Source organism: Protopterus annectens, chromosome 2.part0, assembly GCF_019279795.1.
Source record: "Protopterus annectens isolate FY-2018-M chromosome 2.part0, PAN1.0, whole genome shotgun sequence".
Lineage (NCBI taxonomy): Eukaryota > Metazoa > Chordata > Ceratodontiformes > Protopteridae > Protopterus > Protopterus annectens.
Window position 1 is genome coordinate 124,204,678 of NC_056728.1, and position 15,142 is coordinate 124,219,819.

The 15,142-nt window shown below is 39.2% G+C and overlaps 1 protein-coding gene across 1 annotated transcript in view; it reads left to right on the forward strand.

The window, feature by feature from the left end:
- LOC122792709 (cubilin-like) overlaps positions 1-15,142 on the forward strand; it is a 3,134,001-nt gene that overhangs the window by 2,785,024 nt on the left and 333,835 nt on the right. The gene's annotated exons all lie outside the window — the stretch shown is intronic.

Below are 15,142 nucleotides of genomic sequence, written 5' to 3' on the forward strand. Positions count from 1 at the left end.
TTGAGTTCCACACTGTCATAGTAGGTCAACCTTTTGTCATTTTCCATAAAGATAGGGTTTCCTTAAGTACTTTTTTATTTTTGCCAGAAGTTGTATCCACAGTTAACCTTAAGCCAAACTATCAATCTCTCTGTCCTATTTCCCAAACCTAAAAATGATGGAGAAAGGGTACACCATACCTTGGATGTCCACAGACAAGTCAGGTACAGTCGTAACTGAACAAAACCTTTCAGAACTTCTATCAGTTGTTCATTTCTTGTAATTGTAAGAAGAAATGGCGTGTCTAAACAGACTATTTCAAAATGGATGTCTTATGCTACTACTTTTGATAAACCCACCACAACAAAATTTCAGGCAGGCTCAAGGCTCAGTCTACCAGGGCCTTGTCTTCATCTGTGGCTTTGTTAGAAAGGGTTGTATTCTAGAAGTATTCTAGAAACATCAGCTTTGTCCCTGTGCACACTTTTTCAAAGCACTATAAACTAGATTCCTTCTCCAGATCTGCAAATCAGGCTCGTCAGACTGATGGGGTGGTAGTTCCCGGGATCCAAGGTGGATCCCCTCTTGTGGAGTGAGATAACTGTAGCTCTGTGCCACTCAGTGGGCATGAAGCCTCTGGTGAGGCTATGAGTAAACATGACACTTAGGTGAGGTGCCAGTTCTTTTTGTAGTTCATGTTGTACACAGCCCGGGATGTCATCTGGTCCCATGGATGCTGTATTCTTAGCTTTGGAGAGTGCGTTTTTTACCTGTGTGGTCATTATTAGTGGAATTTGGCAATCTTCCGGTATTGAGATGGGCCATTTAGGGGTGAGACGGGGGTGAAGTTGGCACTGAATTGATCTGCTATGATATTGGCAATATCCTTGGGATCAGTATATTTAATGTCATTCTGTTGTAGCTCAGAGCATTGCCATTTAGACTCTTGACATAGTTATAGAATGCCTTGTGGTTGTCTTTGGAATCTTTGGCAATTTTATTTTTGTAACTAGCTTTGGAGGATTTTATGAGGGATCTCAGCTTCTTATTGAGGCTGGTAAGGGTGTTTTTTGCATCCTGAGATTTTCCTCTTTTCTGCAACAGTTTCTTCCTTTTGTTGTAAAGTTTGTTTATGGCAGGGGACCACCAGATTGGCTTCCTTTTTTTTGGAGGAGAGCATCTTGTTTCTATTTGGGATGGCTAGATTCATGCATGAGTGGATGTGCTCGTACAGTGCCTTAGTGTAGGATTCAGCAGTCGAACTTTCAGTTCCCGTCTACATGGGTGTCATGAAGTCTGTCACTTCTGACTTGAGTAGCATGAAGTTGGCTTTGGAGAAGTTTTTTATGGAGGTTTCCTTGCTGGGGGGTGGGGGTGGGATGTGGACGTTAAGGGTGATTAGCTTATGGTCAGACATGACCAACGAGGAGGTGACCATAGGTGTGGAACATCGATTTCCCATGTTGGTAATGACCAGGTCTAGGATATCAGAGCCCCTGGTGGGACTATGGATTAGTTAATCCAGGGCATTGGAATTTATGAATTCCAAGAACCGTTGGGCAAAGGTGTTGGTACACGAGTAGTTTTCCCAGTTAATGGCAGGGTAGTTGAAATCACCCAGTATTAGGGTGTTTGGTTGTATCTTAATATTTTCCAGTATGTTCAGAAAGGTGTAGTGAGAATCTTGGGGCATGATGGGGGATCTATAGCAAGCTACAATTTTGATTGTAGTCTTATCTAGTGTTAGTTGCACCTGGAGAATTTCAGACTCATTGTGTTGGGCAACTAGCCTGGTGGTGTGAATATCCTTGGTGAATATGGACACTCCTCCACCTTTAGTGTTTCGGTCCTGGTTTGGTGGCCGAAAAGTATGGTAAGAGTTGTAGCCTGGTATTGCAGGCCTGCTCTCTGGAGCCTTGGACCAGGTCTCAGTTACTGCACAGATATCAATGTTCTCCATTTTTATGAGTGCCTTGAGCTCAGCTAATGGTTTAGGTAATGGAAGGTGCTTTGAAGCTTTGAAATCTGTCTGTCTTTTATACTATCTGCATGATATAAGCCATATAGCTTAGGCTACTGCAGTGGTTGCATTATCGCTTAAGACTTTGTCTTGAGCAAAGTCTTCCCATATTGAACTGTGTGGTTAATTTCTGGAATTAAATCATCCCTAGTCCCTTTTCCTTCACCACTTTGTCAAGCACAGTAAGTCCCAGAATGTTAGCTGTGCAATATTTCTTCCTGCCAAAGTGCAGCACTTTGGTTTTCTTATCTTTGAACCTCAGGTGCCATTTACTTTTGTGGAAGATCATTTTATCAAACTGTGCCTAGTGACACTTTTATCATCACCCACCGTATCTGTCTATTGCACGGAATCCTTTCATTATGCTCCAAAGACAGGAAAAAAGTCATAAAATGTTATTATAGGGTCTTTGAGATGCCTACCCGGTTATAACTCTTTGTAGTGCATGAAGTTTTATTTACTCCATGTACTACCAGTTACTGAAAAGAAAGTGTTTTACTGGCTTTGAAAGCCAGCACTTAGTGAGTGCTGTTGCATAGAAAACTACTAAATATAATTGCAGGAAGAAGTCAGGGACAGTTTTTAAATACTGCCTTAATTTAAATAAGTTTATTACAGACTGACATCTGCAATCTTCTACAAACGTATGGAGAAAGATATGCAGGGATTGTTAAGAGTGAAAGAAAGCCCTTTCCTTGATACCAGAAAATAGCAGTGCTTAAGGTGCGTGTAACAAATGTTAAAAACCTCTGAAAGTCCTGTTATGTTTGGATCTCGTTCTACAGAAGAGCATTATAGGTTTATCTTTTTTTCGATTTTGGAGCATAATCACAGAGCTCCATTAACCCTGAACTTGATAAACACCTTCTTGACATAAAAAGGTGCTTATAAGTCTGATTATGCACTACTAGGCAGTCTTAAAATTAGGTCTCATGCTAGGGATTAAAAGCTGACAGTGCTGGTCAGCAAAGAACAGCAACAAAATGTGGCACAGCTTTAAAAGCTATTTTTAGATTTAAAAACTGTTAAGACACTTCACGCTGCCACACATATAAATAAAAAAATGTGGCAGAAGGAAGTGTCTAGCACCTTTTACATTTTTTGTTCTTCAGAGGAACACCTTGTTTCTGCCTGCTGTCTTTGTGTCTTACGTTTTTTACTGGCTTTCAGGGACTGAAGACAGGTAAAATATTTCCAAATCCTCGCATTTTTTCTTTAATTGCTAGTGCATAGAGGTAAAGCTCCATGCAGTGTCTGCAGTCATAAACTGTACTATGTTTTCTCAATATGAATGCCAAGATTCACGTTGCTTGCTTCAACCTCAAAATGAATTTCTTGGTATCCATGTCTTGAACACATAAGTTAGTTATAATTAGAGATCGAATCATCAATAATAATAATAATAATAATAATTGGCACAGTGGTGCAGCGTTAGCATTGTCATCTCACAGCAAGAGGTTCTCCGGTTCGATTCTCAGCTGGGGTGCCTTCTGTGTGGAGTCTGCATATCCTCCCTGCGTTCATGTGGGTTTCCTCCGGGTGCTCCAGTTTCCTCCCACATTACAAAGACATGCATCTGGAGCCTTTCTCCCCGGGCCTCCGCTGAAAATTGGCTTCGTTCCAAGTCAGACTTTCCCAGTTAACAAATGTTAAATAAAAAAATAAAAATAAAAAATCATAAACTTGTATATCTGTGTCATCATCAGATCTACCTTTTGTTATAAGCATTTAAATAATGTATCAAATGAGGACTACAAAGAACATGGGGGTTAGAATCATTTCATATGGTGCCCCAGTTATTACTTCTTAACCGTCCATCCCAAGTTTGATAGCATTCCTGGCCTTCCTGCTTCTGTGATATACCGCATTACCTTAGTGCCCATGATGTATCTGTTTTGTAATGAGTCACAGTACTGACTGTATTCAACTAGTATTACCATTTCGTAAGAGGCATGTCTAGCAGCTCATTCAATTTCAGAAAGTCTATGGACTGTCCCTTTTCACCAACTTTTCCATAAGACTGTTCTACACAGAAGTAAAACTGACCAGCCAGAGGTTTCCAGTCTCTCTTGGTGCTTCCATTTCTTATACAAAAATTGCCATATCTGTATGGAGTGTCTTCAGGATGCATCTGTTTTTGAGAGATGTTTTGTTCAGCTTCTAGAGGACCGTAGCGAGTACGTCAGTCAACATTGTCAGAATAATAAGTAGCATAACATCATTTCCTTGCACCGTATTCTCTGTTAGCCACATCAGATGTTCTGACACATCCCCTACCATGCATGACTGCCATGCACATCCACCCCCACAGCCATCCATTTCAGTTTAGCATGTCACCTAATCATATCTTTGTAAACTGTGGTGCAGAATAATCTGGTGTAGAGCAATCATTCAGACCAGCATTTTTTATGGTGTCTACCTACATCTTTGTCCCAGATGCCATCACAGCAATGATGATTTTTTTATCTTGTATGCTAAAAGTTATGCAACAGAAGTCCCTTATTCCTTAACTTTAATCTCTTGAGAGTTTCTCCTGTATTATACCCTTAACTACCCTCCAAGTCATAGCCAGCTCTTCCATACCTACCTAACAGGTTATTTCTATTTATTTACCCAGCTATTCCTTGTCCTTCTATGTGCATTGCTTTTAGCTCTAATATTTCTCCACATCTTCCCATTAAGGCATCTTTGTCATTATCCTTGTTTACACTTAGCCCCATATAAGCCCCTTTGTGTTACCCTCTCCATGCTTCAACAGGCCCATATGAGGCTGAAACACATTTATTTATTAATTAATAACCACACTCTTGTGCAGTTTTTATATTTAGTTATTATTTCATCATTTTGGTCTCAAGCTTATTTAATAGTTGCAGTACCTTCTGTTTTGATTTTGCATGTCCTTGTTATGTCTGCAAGTGTTTTTGTCAGGTGATCTGGTTTCCTCCAACATCCCAAATGCATGCAGTAGGTAAATTGCAGACTTTAACCTGCGTGTGTGTGTGTGTGTGTGTGTGTGTGTGTGTGTGTGTGTGTGTGTGTGTGTGCGCGCGTGTGTGTGTGTGATCGCATATGAGTGCATGTGTTTGAGGATGCACACTTGCATGTGTGCTTCCTGCAACAGATTTTCCTCATAACCTACATTAATTTCTCTGTTTTGTACCCGCTGAGTACTGGAATAATCTCTATCTCCCTAGCAACCCAGAAATAGATAAAGCAAGTAATCAGAAAATGAATGAATGGGCAAATATAACAGAACCCTCAAAAGGGTGAAAATGGAAGTAGAAAAATGATACATAAACAGCAATCTGACTCTTATAGCATTACAAAATCTGACAAGGCAAATAAACTAAGGGCTTTTTTAACAGTATTCTTTATCTCGGTAAATCATTATCATCATCAACCCCTTTTTTCCCATTTTCTACATGGGATCAGGGTGTTGTGTTAACTGTTGCCATCTCTGTCAGTTCATTGCCACATTCCTGTCTTCTTTGACAGTCTTACCTGACTGTTGCAGATATTCTCTCCCATAATCTAGCCACATCTCTGTTGGGTGCCCTCGTTTCCTCTTACCATCTTTCTGTCTGTCCCAAGTATTGTTTACTATATCGTCTTCTGCTTTTCTGTACATTTGCCTAAACCATCAAATTCTGTTCTGTTTGATCTTTTCTACAATTGGATCTACTTTGGCTTCTCCTTTTATGTAACTCATCAAGTCATCGTTTGTGAGCAGCAGTAGTAACTCTCCAGGTCATCTCTTCCTCCATGGAGCTCACATCACTATTTAGGCAGTAAATTGCAGCCCAAGCTCAGCAGGATTAGCTATGAGCAGCCATGATTAGGAAAAACAGCAGAGATGTAAGCAAGGACTTAGAGGGGCCATGATGCATGCTGCTTAAGTTCATAGGATCATAGGATCTTACTAGGCTATTGGCCCTGAGACCCTTACAAGCCTAGCCAACAATTTTATATTCTTGAAATTCATTCATTCATTCATATATATAATTTTTTACCTAACTGCTCTGCAACTCAGAATTCTGCTTAGCAGACGCTTCTGTGGCATAACTCAACCATGGCTCAGTGTGCCTTTCAAAAAAAAATCAAACCACTAACGTCTCAGCCATGGCCATGTTGAGTGACAGTTATCAGTGCTCTGCTAAGTTTTGTTTTTGTTTGTTACTAGAGGCCTGGCTGCTTAAGAATATCAGTCATACTTGCTGTGGTCAAAGTTCCAAGGTAGCACTTACCAACCAGCCAAACTCTGGTAATGTGTCTCTCGAATCATTAAAGATTTCATTAATAGTATATGCTTGATGACTAAGAAGTAATATAACAAGTAAGGATCAAGAGAATTCTAAATCACACTGCCGATGGATACTTACTGCAAAAGTATATATGGCTCTTGGGCAAAGGCAAACTTTTAGATAGTCTTACAGTAGCTTTTCTGTTTAGTCAATGACACAGTTTAAAATGTGCATGTAGGTGTGTGTGTGTGTGTGTGTGTGTGTGTGTGTGTGTGTGTGTGTGTGTGTGTGTGTGTGTGTGTGTGTGTGTGTGTGTGTGTGTGTGTGTGTGTATGTGTGTGTATATGTGTCTCATTACTTCATTCTGTTAATCAAACCCTGCAAAGCATGACTGGATACTGTTACCACTAACTGGGCAACAGTTAACACTGGTACATCCATTAACCCAAGTTATATATGCCTCAGAAATAATTAAATGTTCTTTACAAGCCTACCTTTACAGTAACACCATCTACAAAATTATATTAATATTTTTTAACTCATCAAAATGTGTATAAACATGTTATTTATACTGGGTTAAGGAACTTATCACATGTACTGATAATATTTATTTTGATTACTGTGTTTAAATAAAGGGGTGGGGGAATAATGCTAGGCCGAAAAGGGCAAGGCCTTTCTTAACCAGTGATTAGGACGGTGCAGTACTAATACAACTGCCTCTCAGTTTTGTTGTGGAAACTGAGGAAGGTTAACAAGATAAGAGTAGTGGTAGATGCTACTGAAAGATTTATGCAGTTCAAAAGCTCCTACTGGCTGTATTTTAAAATGTGTTGATCAAATAAAGTTTATCACTTCACTACAATGTTCAACTACTTGCAGCATAGCTAAGTTGGCAGTAAACTAACTATTACTCTTGAGGCATAGCTATAAAAAGGACTCTATTACTCTTGAGGCATAGCTATAAAAATGAGTCATCACCTTAGCACCAGAGGGAACTCAGAATATTGGATACGTAGTTAAAAAAAAGAATGCCTTTTAGAGAGTGTAGTACTCAGCCAAAATAAGGTGAGTTCAGAAAAATGTTAGTATCCCCTATAGTGTTTCTTGTTGGATTCTAAAAGTATTAGCTGTGTTGAAAGTGCTATAAATGATTCTTGACCCAACCCTTATTATAACTAATTACAGCAATCTTCTGTAAATGAAAATGACAGGCTAATGCATCCTGATATCCCAGGGGACAGTACAGAGGTGAAGAGGTCAGAAAGCTAGGTCAGAGTGCAAGTCAGTGGAGAGGGCAGTCTTGCAGGCAACTGAGCCAAGAGAGGGAGAGAGAGACAGAAAAGAAAAAAAAAGCCAACAATCAGCAGAAAAGTAATTTATACATCAGAAAAAAACAAAGCAGTAAAGCAGTCAGCAGCCAGAAAGGTGATTATTATTGTAAAGCAAACCATATATCATGCTAAGAGCATAATATAAATAAGAACTGTAAATTAATTTGGTACTTCCACAAATCTTCAAATAGAAATACATTACTAATATATTAAACCATCAGAGATACCTAAGCATGATGAAGTAGTGTGTTCAAAGACTGCTGCTCACATTAAAATGGGGCACTTTAATTTAGAGACTCTGCAGGTTCCCAGAGACTTGGTGGTATAAATGAACTGAAGCAACTAAAGCATGATCTCTAACACTGAATCTATAGCTCTGTCCTGGTATAAACACCTACCATATGAAGTCTGTCAGTCATAACATCTTGTGATCAAAAAGGCTAGTTAATAAAACTAGAGTGTGTACAAATAAAACTATTTATTCAATTAAAGCTTTATTGCAGTACAGATATAATGTACAGATAGAAGCATATGATTTAGAAATCACAGTGCTTCAAGTTTCATCATCCTGTCTCATATTTAGTCCGGTTATTATGCATTAAGGTGGAGGTGGGATTACATCAAGGATCAGCTCTGAGCCCTTTCTTATTTGTAATGGTGATGGACAGGTTGACAGACGAGATAAGACAGGAGTCCCCGTGGACTATGATGTTTGCAGATGACATTGTGATCTGTAGTGAGAGTAGGGAATAGGTGGAGGAGACCCTGGAGAGGTGGAGATATGCTCTAGAGAGAAGAGGAATGAAGGTCAGCAGGACTAAGACAGAATATATGTGTGTGAATGAGAGGGAGGATAGAGGAATGGTGAGGATGCAGGGAGTAGAGGTGGGGAAGGTGGATGAGTTTAAATACTTGGGATCAACAGTTTAGAGTGATGGTGAGTGTGGAAGGAGGTGAAGAAGAGAGTACAAGCAGGATGGAATGGGTGAAGAAGAGTGTCAGGAATGATTTATGACAGATGAGTACCAGTAAGAGTGAAAGGGAAGGTCCACAAGAGGGTAGTAAGACCAGCTATGGTATATAGGTTGGCGACAGTGGCACTGACAAAATGGCAGGAGTCAGAGCTGGATGTGGCAGAGTTAAAGATGTTAAGATTTGCACTGGGTGTGACGAGGGTGGACAGGATTAGGAATAAGTATATTAGAGGGTCAGCCCAGGTTGGAAGGTATGGAGACAAAGCCTGAGAGGCAAGATTACATTGGTTTGGACATGTGCTGAGGAGGGATGCTGAGTATATTGGGAAAAAGATGCTAAGGCTGAAGCTGCCAGGTAACAGGAAAAGTGGAAGGCCTAAGATATGGTTTATGGATGTGGTGAGAGAGGACATGCAGGTGGTTGGTGTGACAGAGCAAAATGCAGAGAACAGGAAGAAATGGAAACAGATGATCCGCTGTGGCGACCCCTAACAGGAGCAGCTGAAAGAAGACGATTATGCATTAAGTATGATATGCAGGATACGAAGGATGGGGAGGAAAGGAAATAATCAACAGTTAGAAAGGAGCAGCTTTGGGCTGGACATGAGACATTTTTACTTCATCCACCAAAACAGGTGAGATCAGGCAAAATGAGCTTCCAGTGAGGGTTAATACACTGAATTATTCAAGACTGCATGTGGCAATTGGAACAAAAAGTGTGTGTGTGTGGGGGGGGGGTAATAGGAGCATAATGCATTATGGTGTTTGCAACAACAACAAGGAAGACTAGATATAAAAAGAACCTTCTTTCTGCAAAATATATGCAAAGTAAATAATTTACCGATTATCATGATAAAAGTCAGTATAGGAATAAAGTGCTCTAATAAATTCATTTAAAGGAAAGCTGGAAATAAAATATTATTTGTTGAAATCACTACAACAGACAGAAACTAGAAAATATTGCATGCACTATTAATTCACATGCCTTGCAAGATGCCAAGGAACCAAAACTCCAAACACAAATGTCTAAAATTTGGAAAAGGGAGATCACCAACTGGAAATATTTTTCTTTTGCAGGGAGGGGCAGGCACCCCTGCATTCCCATGTGGAGGACAAGCCACCCAAATGTGAATGCAGTGATTTCCTATGGAAAACAACAATTCTGTGTTCTCTTCTTCATAGTCTTGTGATTCAGGCACTTGTTACTTCAGAAATTTGATGTCAGTCACATGCTTATATATATATATATATATATATATATATATATATATATATATATATATATTTGTTGTTGTTTTATATATATATATATATATATATATATATGTATATATATATATACATATATATATATATATATATATATATATATATATATATATATATATATATATACACACACACACACACACACACACACACACACACACACACACACACACCACACATAGCCTATACTGAGCTATGGAAATTAGTAATTACTTCTAGGTACATCATCAAAAAGATGTTTTCTTTACTTATGCCATGCATTTTTATACTTTATGCTGAGTTTGAATAATTTGTTTACTGCTCCCAAAGCATTTTGTTTCCCCAGATCAGTTCATTAACGTTGTTTCTTTGATTGATTGATTGATTGCTAAAAGGTTAAGTCAACTAGTCCACTGACCGTTTTTGGCGACAACTTGGGCTAGGTGACAAAGACAGATTAACAATGACTAAGTAGCATAACTATAATGCAATTTACATAAATTAAAACAAGGATAAACAAATCATTTAAATATGCAGACTGGTCACATATACAAAGTAGGCAGAACTGAATTTCATATCAACTGCATGTGAAAGAATCATAGTAATTTACATATTATGTGCTGGGTTAGCTGGTTAAAGTGAATCACATAGCTTTCCTGCAGTAAGTAGCACAATACATGTCATTAGCTTATTTTGAGAAATCATAAAACATGGTAAAAGAAATCTGAGTTAAAGTAAATCAGAGTAAACATGGAAAGAATTGGCATAATTAACCAGTAACTTGGAGACACGTGCATTTAGAAATTTCATTAACACTGTCTTGGAGTCATTTTCTAAAATATGATTGTTCCCTACCAGTCCTTATCTGCTAAAGTAAAGAATTCCAAGAGGTGAAGATGATTTTGGGAAAGATCATTTACCAACAAAGAAATTGAGGGAGGATCTACTAAAAAAAAATAGGATGTCTCCATGGTCAAATTCACATAGTGAGTAGGAGAATGATCTGGTGTTAAGTTTCCTTCACAGTGCAGCCAGCAGTTAATGTAGAGCAAGTTAAATAGTAGTAAATCTAGAAGAAGAGTTGATCCATTGTTGTCTTTTTTCATCTGATTCAATGTGTGGGTTGCCAGATTTGGACCGATCTGACCTTGGCGCCTCATACCAAAACATTGGATCCGAGAGCTCTGATTCCTCCTTTATCCACAATTCCCTTTTCCTGCCTGAATTACCTCAGACTGACTTTGCTGACTGACCCTAGAAAGTTATTTTGAATATATGTATATAGAGATATATATCCGTTTACATAACAGAACAAGAAAAGGAATGAACACTATAAAATGTATGAGATAAAAGCAGTGAGATAGCGTTCATTATAGTTGTTACTACTGCAAGTAAGAAAGTTTATTTTTCTATCTAAATTCCTTTCTCTCCTTTCTTAAACTACCCTCATAGTCATTCGGACTTTCTGCATCAGACTTTCTACTATTTTAAATAATAATCTCTTCTTATTATTGCTGGTATTTTGTCTTTCTCGCCCTTGTTCTAACCCTCCTATCCTATTCAACAGGGTAATTCATTTTACCATTGGTGGTATTCACCATCATCATCATCATCATCAGCCCCCCTTTTGCTTATTTTTTTCTACATGGGGTCAGGGTATCGTGCTAACTGTGTCCAACTCTTTCAATTCAGTGCCACACTCCTGCCTTCTTCAACACTCATGCCTGACTGTCACAAATCATCTTTCACACAATCCATACACCTCTTTGCTGGACGTTTTTGCTTCCTCTTACTGTCTTCCTGTCTGTCCCAAGTCTTCCTCACCAGATTGTCTTCTACTTTTCTGCAAATCTGTCCAAACCAATGTAATCGGTTCTCTTTGATCTTTTCTGCAATTGGAGCTACTTTGGCTTCTGCTCTTATGTCCTCATTTCTTCGTCTGTCCCACAGTGTGCATCCTACCACCCTTCTCAGGCACTTCATTTCCATCACCTCTAGCTTCTTCAACTGTTCTGCCATTACTGCCCAGGTTTCTGTACCATACAGTAGTACCAGGTGCACCACTGTCTAACTTTTCAGCTTCTTTGGCATTCTTCCGTCATAGACTACACCTGACACTCTATGCAAGTTGGCTGAAGCCCCTCATTCTAGCTTTGACCTCTTCATTTAGACTTCCCTTCTACTCAACCACCCCTCCCAGATACTTGAAGCTATTTACCTGTTCCACTATCTTCCCTTCTATCTCTGTTCTCAACTTCTTCTGATTTCCCCAATTTGCTGCCTTTATCACCTTCTTATTTGTGCTTAGTTTTGCATTCCATTTTCTTATCCTTTGCTGAAGTTCTAGCTCAGAATCAGCCTATAATGTCAACTTTGTTGATCTATCCCCTCCAACCTGTTTGCTAATGTAGCCCATCACCAGTATGAACAGCAGTGGGCTCAGAGCTGAACCCTGAAGTACACCCACTCCCACTGGGAACCCCTCTATGAGGCCAAACACTGTTCATACTTCAGTCAATGGGCCCTTGTACATAGACTGCACTATTAATGTTTCTGGGACTTCAATTCACCACAATACTGCCCAGATCAGGTTTCTTGGGACCTTGTCTTATGCTTTCTCCAAGTCTAGGAATGCCCAGTTGGACACTCTCCTCATCTCTTGCTTCTTCTCAAGTATCTGTCTCACTGCAAACATCGGGTCAACTGTGCTGCATCCTGATGTGCATCAGAACTTTTAATTTCCCATCTTACGTTCTACTACTCTGCATATCTGTTTATCAGTCACCCTCTCCAGAACTTTCATGCAATGTGGTAGGAGTTTGATGCCTCTGTAATGCCCACAGTTGTGGATGTCCCCTTTGTTCTTGTACACTGGCACAAGTACGCTTATTCTCCAGTCGTCTGGGATGTGCCTTTCTCTCCACACTGCTATTAGTACCGTCTGGAGCCATTTCTCCCCAATCTCACCTAGCATGTTTATCATATCTGATGTGACCTCATCTGAGCCTGCTGCTTTCCCTGACTTCATTTTCCTTAGTGCTGTTTTTACTTCTTCTAAGGGTGGGCTACACTTCTTCTCTCATTATAGGCTGCTTCTGGGGCAGTCCAGCTTCTGTGGGGTTTTCCTCATTCAGAAGGTACTGGAAATACTCCTTCCATCTGCTTTGATATCCTGTGGACTGGTGAGCAGGTTGTTGCTGGCATCCCTCATGAAGGGTGTCTGACTATCTTCCTTATCTTTCTGTCTTTGCCTTGCAGCCTGATGTAGTTTCTTTGTGCCACGTACTGAGTCATTTTCCAGAAGTCGATGCCCAGTTCTTTGCTATTGCAACTTCTTTTTAGCTTCTTTGTTAGCCAACCAGCAGTCCTTCCTAGTCTGGTCAGTCTTTTCTATCTCCCACTTCTTCCTGCACTCCTTCTTTCTTTTGTTCTTGTGCTTTTGTTTTTAGCAGTTTAGAGAATAGAGGGAAGATGGGATGAGCTGAGAGCTAGGAGAGGTAGGGAATGTTCTTGTTTGAGTATCAGTATATTTAAATGGCTTACCCTCCTATAGACTAGAGAATTTATATGCATGTTTTAACTGTGACAGAGCCGTGTTTACTATCAGTGTGCTAGTGGGATGAGAAGTTTTAATCTAGCCAGATATTTTTGTAGTCCCTTCACATAATGGTTTCTCACAGGGTCTGCAACTAAAATGCTTGGGTTTGTGCTGATGTATTGTAAAGGTACAAGTACCATTCATTACTATGGCCTCAGAATAGTTATTAATTAGACTGTATGACAGTAACCAGTTCCAAAAAAAGACTGAAGTTCTTTTGCAGTGCCCTGTGTAAGCCTTGGTTGTTTTGCAGGCACAGGATACTGTGGGCATACATTATGTAGTTAGTGGGCAATTGTTTTGTTAGAGTAGTGGTGGTGGTCTCTGTATGGAACTCTGAGGTCACGACAAGAAAGGATACTGAGGTCTGATTTATTGATGCCTGAAAAAGATGAAGTGAACTGTTGTCCACCAAACTGGTGAAATATTCAATTACACTCTGACAATCAGGCAATGATTATTGTTTGGTGCAGTAAGCTGTGCTTCTGTGGCCTTGAAAGTAAACCTTAGGTCAAAAAATAAGCTCCTATTAGTAGATCACCTTCTGTAATTGAGTATATCTAGTCAGAGAATGGTCATATGTGCGTATGCTATGTTTCGATTAAATACCATGTTGCCATTGTGATAAGATATGATTGACATCAATATATTTTAAGGTTTGTGTATAGATTATTGTTTTATGGTTTTGGCTAGGATACAGATATTTACAATGTGCCTATACTCTGTTGTTTCAACAGTTTCTGCTGAAGTTATTATATATATATATATATATATATATATATATATATATATATATATATATATATATACATACATACATATTCTTTTAACGTTGCTGTCAGGTTGCTGGCAGGGTTACCAGTTAGTGCCAACAGTGTTTTGTAATTGACTGTGTCCCTACAATGTATGTGAAGTAAATTTAAGTTACATAGAGATCATTTAGCACTTGCAGCTCTTTGTGTTCACGGATTGGCGTCCTGCCTGTAGATAAGTCTGCCTCATATGTTTTCCCTTCGTTCTACTTTACTAAACATTCAAAATATTCCCATGTTTGATTTGTTCTCTGCCAGCACAAGGCAACTGTACTTTATAAGTTATCAGCACTGGAAAAAATGCATCTCTCAGAATTCTAAAGCCAGATTACCTGCATAAGGCCCAGTGGTCATTTTTATACAGAAAGCATTTCCTTTGATTTTTTTTTAAGTGTTGCAGTATCCTGTAGCTGGCATCTCATTGTTAAACTCTGTTGTGGCAACTTTTATGTTGAAATTGGCTCCTTAAGTGCATTCCTTTTGCTATGACTTTTAAACTGGCTGCAGTGGAATGTAACATTTAGTTTCCAGTAAATGCCAAGATACCAAGAAAACATAGAACAAAGACTGACCCAGACTGAATGTGCTCTTTTATTTCATACTTAACATGACAGACTGTGTATGTAAGTACAAGCAAGTGCTTCTCAGCATTCAACTCCCACAACCATTGACACTTCAGTAAAGGAACAAATGACAAGATGCAGGAAATGAAGAGAAAATGTTTGTTAATTTTTAAAGCAGACATTCCCAAATAGTATGTGCATTAAGACTGCGTCATATTTGATACTGTTAGGAATGTAGAGGCTAGCTGGCAGCACTGAACGGTGCCCTACTAGATGACTGCAAAAGTGCCAACCTACCCATGTTGCCTGCACTAATGAAAGAGATAAAGAAGAAACAGGAAGTAATCTTAACTACTGCCTTTTACAGACATCAGAC